The sequence below is a fragment of the Theropithecus gelada genome, chromosome 11 (assembly GCF_003255815.1).
Source record: "Theropithecus gelada isolate Dixy chromosome 11, Tgel_1.0, whole genome shotgun sequence".
Lineage (NCBI taxonomy): Eukaryota > Metazoa > Chordata > Mammalia > Primates > Cercopithecidae > Theropithecus > Theropithecus gelada.
The window spans coordinates 52,364,698-52,372,791 of NC_037679.1; the positions used below are offsets into that span (position 1 = coordinate 52,364,698).

Genomic DNA, 8,094 nt, shown 5'->3' on the forward strand with positions numbered 1-8,094 from the left:
TCCTCTGAGCTAACCATCATGACATCATTACCAATTCCCAGATACCAAGGCCAGATCTTCTAGGTCAGTCTCTCTACATATGTGTATTGCTTGTTCCTTTGCATTACTTATTTCTTTTTTGTAGTATAGCTGATATTCCAGGAGCTAACTCCCAGACCCTCTTTGCCCCCAATGACTTTCAAGGTGCAAGATTCTGTTGCCTCTCTTTTGCTGATAGATGTTGCTGAAAGGCCTGTGTGGAAACTTACAAAATCATATGAGTTTTCTTCTCCTCCCCTTCTGTTAAATTCTAACTCACCATCCCTCACCCATACCTCAAGCCCAGCTCTCTCCCGCAGGCAGTCTCTGCCAGTCAGACCAGGCCTGAGCTTGTTCTCTGCATGTCTGAAGCAGGGAGTCCTAAAAGGAAATATTGCTCTCATTCCAAAGTTGCTTCATCTTCATGGGCAAAGACAGAAAAAAAAAAAAAAAAAAAAAAGTAGAGGAAGGTAAATGCAGCAACTCTGAGAAATCTTAGTTGATTATTTACTGTTGTTTAACCTTCGAAAGATTCCACTGCAGAAAGGGAGGGCAGGTATTTATACAGTTCCTAGCCCAGGTCACTTCTCTTTGGTTCTAGGCCAGTTAGCTTGAGCTCATCTGCAAAGAGGCTAATTCTAGGACCCCTTTCGTTTCCCAGAATACCTCACAGTGGACACCTAAAGCAGTCGACTTGCTAACAAGGCTGAAGGAGTTAGGTTTTACATCATTCCTGAATTATTGATGGTGCTTTGCAAATTAGCTTTTCCTGTGCACATGACTCTCCTTAGCTAATCTTTACAACATAGAAGACAGTTGTCAAAACTGTTTTGAAATATGATTCTGGGGTTTCAGAGTACCGTTTCATGGGTCTTGAGTTTTCAGAACAAATCTCTGTGCAGAGATAGGAACTATTCTGCTTAATAAGTATTATTATTATTAATTATCTAAAGCAATTACTCAAAATACCTAAATGCAATTTGCAGAGTAGTCAGGTAATAACACCATGTAGAAGCTCATGTTAAGGGCTACCATTTCAAAGAGTGTAGGGAACATTATCCACTTTTCTCAGGGTCCTTAGAAAAATATAGTAAGTGAAAATGAAGGCCGGGCATGGTGGTTCATGCCTGCAATCCTAGCACTTTGGGAGGCCAAGGCGGGGGCCTCATTTGAGGTCAGAGGTTTGAGACCAGCATGGCCAACATGGAGAAATCCCGTCTCTATTAAAAATACAAAAATTAGGGCCAGGTGCAGTGGCTCATGCCTGTAATTGCAGCACTTTGGGAGGCCGAGGTGGGCGGATCACTTGAGGTCAGGAGTTCGAGACCAGCCAGGCTAACATGGTGAAACCCGGTCTCCACTAAAAATACAAAAAAATTAACCAGGCGTGGTGGTACATGCCTGTAATCCCAGCTACTCGGGAGGCTGAGGCAAGAGAATTGCTTGAACCTGGGAGGTGGAGGTTACAGTGAGCCAAGATCACACCACTGCACTCCAGCCTAGGCGACAGAGCAAGACTCCATCTCTAAAAAAAAAAAAGTAGAATGGTTTATTATACACAAGAGGCAAATGCAAAATGACACATGGTAAACGGACTGAACCAAATGCCAAAAATAACAATGCACTCTTTTCTTTTTTTCATCCAATAAGAAGCCTTAACTTTATGATAGGAGCAGTACAAATTTCAAACCAAGCTGCAGTCACTCATTTGAGACACCAAAAAAAGTTGCTCTCAGATGGTTACGTTGTTAATTCCATAATAGCATTTACAATATTATTACTGTGTTCTTTAGGGCTCTGACTGCCTTTGCTCTCCACACATTCCCTTGAGACTTGACCAATTCATGTCCTTCACTTCTACACCTGTTTCATCAACTTTGTATTCTTCACTCTCCTTTTGTACTGTTGGAGTCTGTGTGTTTTCTTGAATGTTTGAGGCAACTTCACCTTGAACTTTGAATTTCTCAGCAGCTGCTGCTTGTGCTGGCTGAGATAAATCTTCGATCTTGGCTTCCCCCAAAACGATATAGGGATCTGAAGCAGGGCTCTTATAGACATCTGGTTTTGTGATGACAAAGAGGATATTCTTAGATTTCCGGATAGTGACTCTAGTAACCCCTGTAACCTGTTAAAGACAGGTTTGGACATAGCCTTCTGTGTCTTCTTTTCACTCCAACTCTGTTTTGCTTTACTGACTGGTTCTTCATCAATTTCAGCTGCTGCCGCCACAATGCACCCTTTATTATGGCTACACCAGTTAGGAAGAGCAGTTGGATGCAAATCACAGAGGTACAACAAGCAGCTAAAGAAAATCAATGGTTACTATCACACCTAAGAAAGTCTGAAGGTATGCAGTCCTCTGTCTTTTGTATCTGCCATCCTTAACCTCATGACCCAAGAAGGAGGCTGGAGCCCTAGTCATAGCATCCATATCCCAGAAAAGAAAATGGGAAAAAAGACAAAAGGGGTAGGCCAGGCAAGGTAGCTCATGCCTGTAATCCCAGCACTTTGGGAGGCCGAGGTGGGTGGTTCGTTTGAGGCCAGGAGTTCGAGACCAGTCTGGCCAATATGGCAAAACCCCGTCTCTACTAAAAATACAAAAATTAGCCAGGTGTGGTGGCACACACCTGTAATCCCTGCTACTCAGGGGGCCAAGGCAGGAGAATCACTTGAACCCAGGAGGCGGAGCTTGCAGTGAGCCAAAATGGCGCCAGTGTACTCCAGTCCGGGTGACAGAATGAGACTCGGTCTCAACAACAACGGCAACAACAATAAAATGTTCATTATTTACTGAAATTCTAATTTAAGTGTCCCTTATTTGATCTGGCAACCCTGACCACCCAACATCTCCTGGGATTTCATTAGCCACCCCTACTGCGAGGGAGGATGAAAAATGTAGCCTTTTAGCCAGGCACTTTCCCATGCTGCAGTTATTCTACTAAGGAAGACATGGAGAGTGAATATTGGGTAAGGAGTCAACAGTCTTTGCAGGAGTGAGGGTGGTTCTGGGAAAAAGTGACAGAGCCACATCCACGCCCCATGCCCTCTGTGAAGAATTTCTTGACTGCATCAGCCTCTTGTGGTCACTGTGACCTCTGAAAGCCTATGGCCTTTTTTTGTCTTAGTTCTAATAATAGATACAAAGTAAAGATACTGATTTTTAATTAACATGTAAGAACTGATGTATTCAGGTGGCTACTGTCTTCTTCAAAGGGTTAATCACACAATATTGCCATTCTTAAAAACACCTTTAGAACTCAGATCTGGTAGAAACAGAAGTCTCCCTTTACAAGGCATACAGGAAGCTGCAGGCTGTAGGCAGGGCCAGGGATGTGTTGGAAATTTGCTGACTCTGAGTGCTTCAACAAATTGCATTCTATGTCAAACTCATGCCATTCCTCATAGAAAGACCAATTTCAAATGTCCTCGCTCATATGGGGAAGCTAAAAATTAAAACAACTGAACTCATGGAGATAGAGAGTAGAATGATGGTTACCAGAGGCTGGGAAGGGTAGCAGGGAGCAAGGGGAAAAAATGGGAATGGTTAATGGCTGCAAAACTATAGTTAAATAAGATCTGGTATTTGACAGCACAACCGGGCGACAACAGTCAACCATAATTTACTGTATATTTTTAAATTGCTAGACTGGATATGTGGCTTATACTTGTAATCCCAGCACTTTGGAAGGCTGAGGTAGGAGGATCACTTGAGCCCAGGAGTTCGAGACCAGTTTCGGCACCATAAGGAGACCTCTTCTCTTGGAAACGTTCAAAAATTAGCCAGGCATGGTGGTGCATCAGCCTCTTGTGGTCACCATGGCCTCTGAAAGCCTATGGCCTTTTTTGTCTTAGTTCTATTAATAGAACTACATGGGAGGCTGAGGCCGGAGGATCACTTGAGCCCAGGAAGTCAAGGTTGCGGTGAGCCGTGATCTTGCCGCTGCCCTCCAGCCTGGGCAACAGAGCAAGACTCTGTCTCTCAAAAACAAAAATGAAACTAAAAGAGTAGAATTGGGATGTTCCTAACAAAAAGACATAAGTGCTTGGGGTGATGGATACCCCAATTACCATGATGTGATTATTATGCGCCACATGCGTGTATCAGAACATCACAAGTACCTCCGCCATAAATACCTACACGTGTTATGTCCCCATAATAATAAAAAATAAAAAATAAAAACTTACACCATTTCTCCCCAGAGCCTTCTCCTACCTTTGCAGGAATATAAGATTATCTTCCAGGATGTCAACAGCTCTGGCCAGTGGGGACCAGACTGATGAGAAGCACTGGTTTAGGAAACTGACCTTGGAAAGCTCATGGCCTCTCATAACTCAGTCATCTGTGGCCTGATCGATATCACTAAAGCATGGTTTGTACTCTGTGGTATGTCCTAGAATAAAGGTAGGGAACAATGGAGGAAAACAGGCCTGAATTAAAATGTTCTCCATGTTTCTCTCCAAAAATTCCAACTCAGAAGTCCCTTTTGCCTGATAGTGACTGCGTACAGTTCCTACCCAATGTAAACTATACCTCCATGTGTTTTTCCCCTGGCTTTTAACTGGCCGAACTTGGGATGTTTTATCAGGGTCCGTCTGTACCTCCTATGACACCCAGTTACATCCAACCTATCCTCAGGTCCCTTCCCCAAATTAACTCTGTGGCCCACAGACTTCCAAAAGTAGGGTCAAAATTATTTTTCTACGATTAAGCCTTAATAACATCACTTACATGTTTCATCTTTTCCTGGAAGGCTACTGGGTAAAAATATTTTCATGCAGGTGCTGATAATAGTAAACACATTATATATCTTCAGCCTGGGGTTTAACCACATTCATTTCTGGGTTTGTCATATGCTCTCTCGCTATTTATACTGCTTTGGGTCAGCTACTTGATACTCAATAAAATTTGCCTCCAAGCTGTCCTGCAGGGAAAATGACCTATCTGGGGGGAATGCTGTTCCAACTCTATAACCTCTGATGATTGCCCAATAGTCCTCCAAAAAGGTTGCAGGGCAGGAGCAAGGGAAGGTCCATGCCACTTCCTGGCATTTAATGGCAACAAGTGCTTTAGTGTAAGTATAATTATATCCCCTGCTTTCAGGAGGCCTTTCCAGCCAGCCTCTCGGACACAGGAGCAACCGTAGATGGCTTGAGCAATGTGGAAATTCGGCCTCTGCTCAAGGTCAGAACAAGCCGTTCGCCAGCGTTGATTTTACCAACCTTTCGGTTATTTTGGAAAGCCGAAAGAGAACGCAACAGAGGCAAGAATGGATCTATGGGATGGAAATAATGAGCCATTTATAACCCAAAATGAGACTGCCAGGAAAAACAAACACACAAAAAAGTACATTTTATCAGAGGCTTGGGCTGCCCAAGGCTATTGGGGTGCAAAGTACTGCCTGTTCAGCTCCCTGGGCCAAGAGCTACAGTAAGTCAGGCCCCCTGCAAAGCTCCTCTCCTGTCAGCCTCATCAAGCAGCCTTAGCCACCTGGTGGAGAGGACCTTTAGTGTTTTTAAAGTGTGTGCTGGGTGGATGTTTCACATTTTTGGTAAAGATGTGGAGTCATGTTGCAACACTTAAGTGCTTCTGCGTAAAACTTGCGCAATTCTGACAGGTACTGGGTTCCTCGCATCGGTGGCATCCTCCGCTCACATACGGCTTATGTAATGTGTGATCAGGCCCCCCAGGTTTCTCCTTGTAGCCTTTCAAAAAATTTCAGGCTCTGAACTTGGCCCTGGTTTCCGGCAGTTCTTTGCTCCAAAGGTGCATGGAATGGCTCAGCTGTCAGCACCTGCTGGTGAGATACAGAAAAGTGCCACGGGTTGATCTTTCTCTGGCACCAGCACAAAGGAGGCTGGCGATGGTCCCTAGATGGCCTTGGCCTGCCCTGAGGCACCCTATAGGGAAGGAGAGTGAGGGCTGTTCATCTAAGGAAGAGTAGGTCAGAGGATTGAACCGGGCTGCTACCAATAGGTAACAAACATGAAAAGGATTTCCCCAAAGCAAAACTTTCTAGCCAGAGCAGCAGCACAGTGAATGGTTTACTCACAGCTCCTTTGTCTGCTGATTGGAGATTTGGCGCTGTGCTTGCCTCTTGGGCTTACCTGAGCAAAGTTATACAGTAGGTCAAGTGTTTGATGCCTTCTCACCTCCAGTCACTGTACTGGCACCCGCCTCCGTGCCTGGCTTCTGTTTCCATCCAGGCTTCCATCCACTCAACAAAGCTTTCAGGCACCTGCTCTATGCCAGGTGCTGTGCCAAGTGCTATCCACCAGGCAGGGCTTTCTCAACACCTGGTGGCCCCCTGTGGTGCGCTGGGCCAGTCCTAACACGGGCCTCCTCTCCAGTGTCACTCTCAGCCCCACCATGTCCCAAAATTACCCTCCCTGCATTCATTTCCTATGACTCTTTTCCTTTCTTCAACCTTAGGGGTGGGACTATTTCTTTAGAGTTTTTATCATAGAAATCCAACACATTTTATTTTTATAAAAGAATTGTTCTTGGTAGTCACAGATTTCTCCCTGTGGAATCTGAGTTTCTGCAGATTAAAAAGTGATGATGTGAGCTGGGCACCACAGGTGGTGCCTGTAATCCCAGCTACTTGGGAAGCTGAGGCAGGAGGATCACTTGAGTCCAGGAGTTTGAGACCAGCCTGGGTAACACAGAGAGACCCCCCCATCTCTAAAACATTAAATAATTAATTAATGCTAATTAATTAATTTAAAAAGGTGGCACGAAGAAACAATGTCCTCCATGGAATGAACAAGGCATTAATTGAAAAATGTGAAACAGGAAGGAACAAGGGAGTAATACATTGTCTGAGCAGAATCTCTACAATTTCACCAGGTAGACAAGTTGCCCCTTTCACCTCTCCATTTATTGTTGGTAAGCTGTATGTGTAATGGTTAAGGAGACAAATTCTGGAGCTGGACTACCTGGGGGTTCAGATCCCAGCTCTGCAGGTTATAATCTAAGAAAGCTATTGATATTTGTTTCTTAATTTCTTCATACAAAAAGAGGGATGGTAGAAATACCTGAGCACATCTCACAGAGTGGCTTAGGGATTAACATAAATTAATATGTATGAAATTTTTATAACACTGGGACGCACAGTAAGCACTCTATAAATATTAACCTTGATTTTTCATGAAGGCAACTCTATGCTGTCTACTTTGCAATCAGATTCTCAAGGCAGTTACTGCATTCGAAAGACAGAAATTGTTATTTGGCCTGCAGTTTCCACATCTGCAAAGTAGGAAGAAATGACTGAATAAAGACGTGGGGGCGGAGGCTGCGTTCTGGTCTGTGATCTCCAGTCGCTTCGCGACCTTGGATAACTCACTCACTCTCTCTGCATCCTGGAGATTGCACTTGATCTGAATTTCCCAAACTCAGGTCATTCAAATAACACTTAGAGAATCTTTACCATATTCCAGTCCACTCTCCTGTTCTCAGCTACTACCTTGATGTTTTCCTTTAGATAATCCTTAAATCAATTCACTTTCATATATAGCCTCACGGGAAGCAGTAATATCCATGTATTCAAGAGTCTGATATGCTACAGATTTTTCTATTTATTTATTTATTTATTTATTTATTGTGATAGCGTCTTGCTATGTTGTCCAGGCTGGCCTTGAATCCCTGCCTGGGCTCAAGCAATTCTCCCGAGTAGTTGGGACTACAGGCATGTGCCACCACAGAGGGCGTGATACGCTGTCGATTTTTCTAATGCATGTTAACATGAATGCCTAATGAAAGTTTTAAACGTTTGTATAATACTCAAATCATCTTGCATCCTATCAGTGAGATGAGGACAACATTTCTGGAAACTCTGGATCAAATGTTCCCTCTGGATCCAGGCAACTCTAAAACCTATAATGTTATACCATGTTCATTCAGCTTGTTATTTAACTTAGGGTATGTTTCTTTATACCATTTGCCTCCTTGAGAGCTCAGACTGTGGCTTACACCTCTTTGGGCACGTAGCATGTAGAAGAGTGCTTGATAAATCTGCATTTAATGTTAAACAATAAGCACACCATACATACATACAAATATATCCATTGCCTACTCAC

At 43.7% G+C, this 8,094-nt stretch overlaps 1 pseudogene; it reads right to left on the reverse strand.

Moving 5' to 3' along the window:
• Positions 1-1,758: 1,758 nt before the first annotated feature.
• Positions 1,759-4,347, reverse strand: LOC112634944 (annotated as a pseudogene).
• Positions 4,348-8,094: the final 3,747 nt, after the last annotated feature.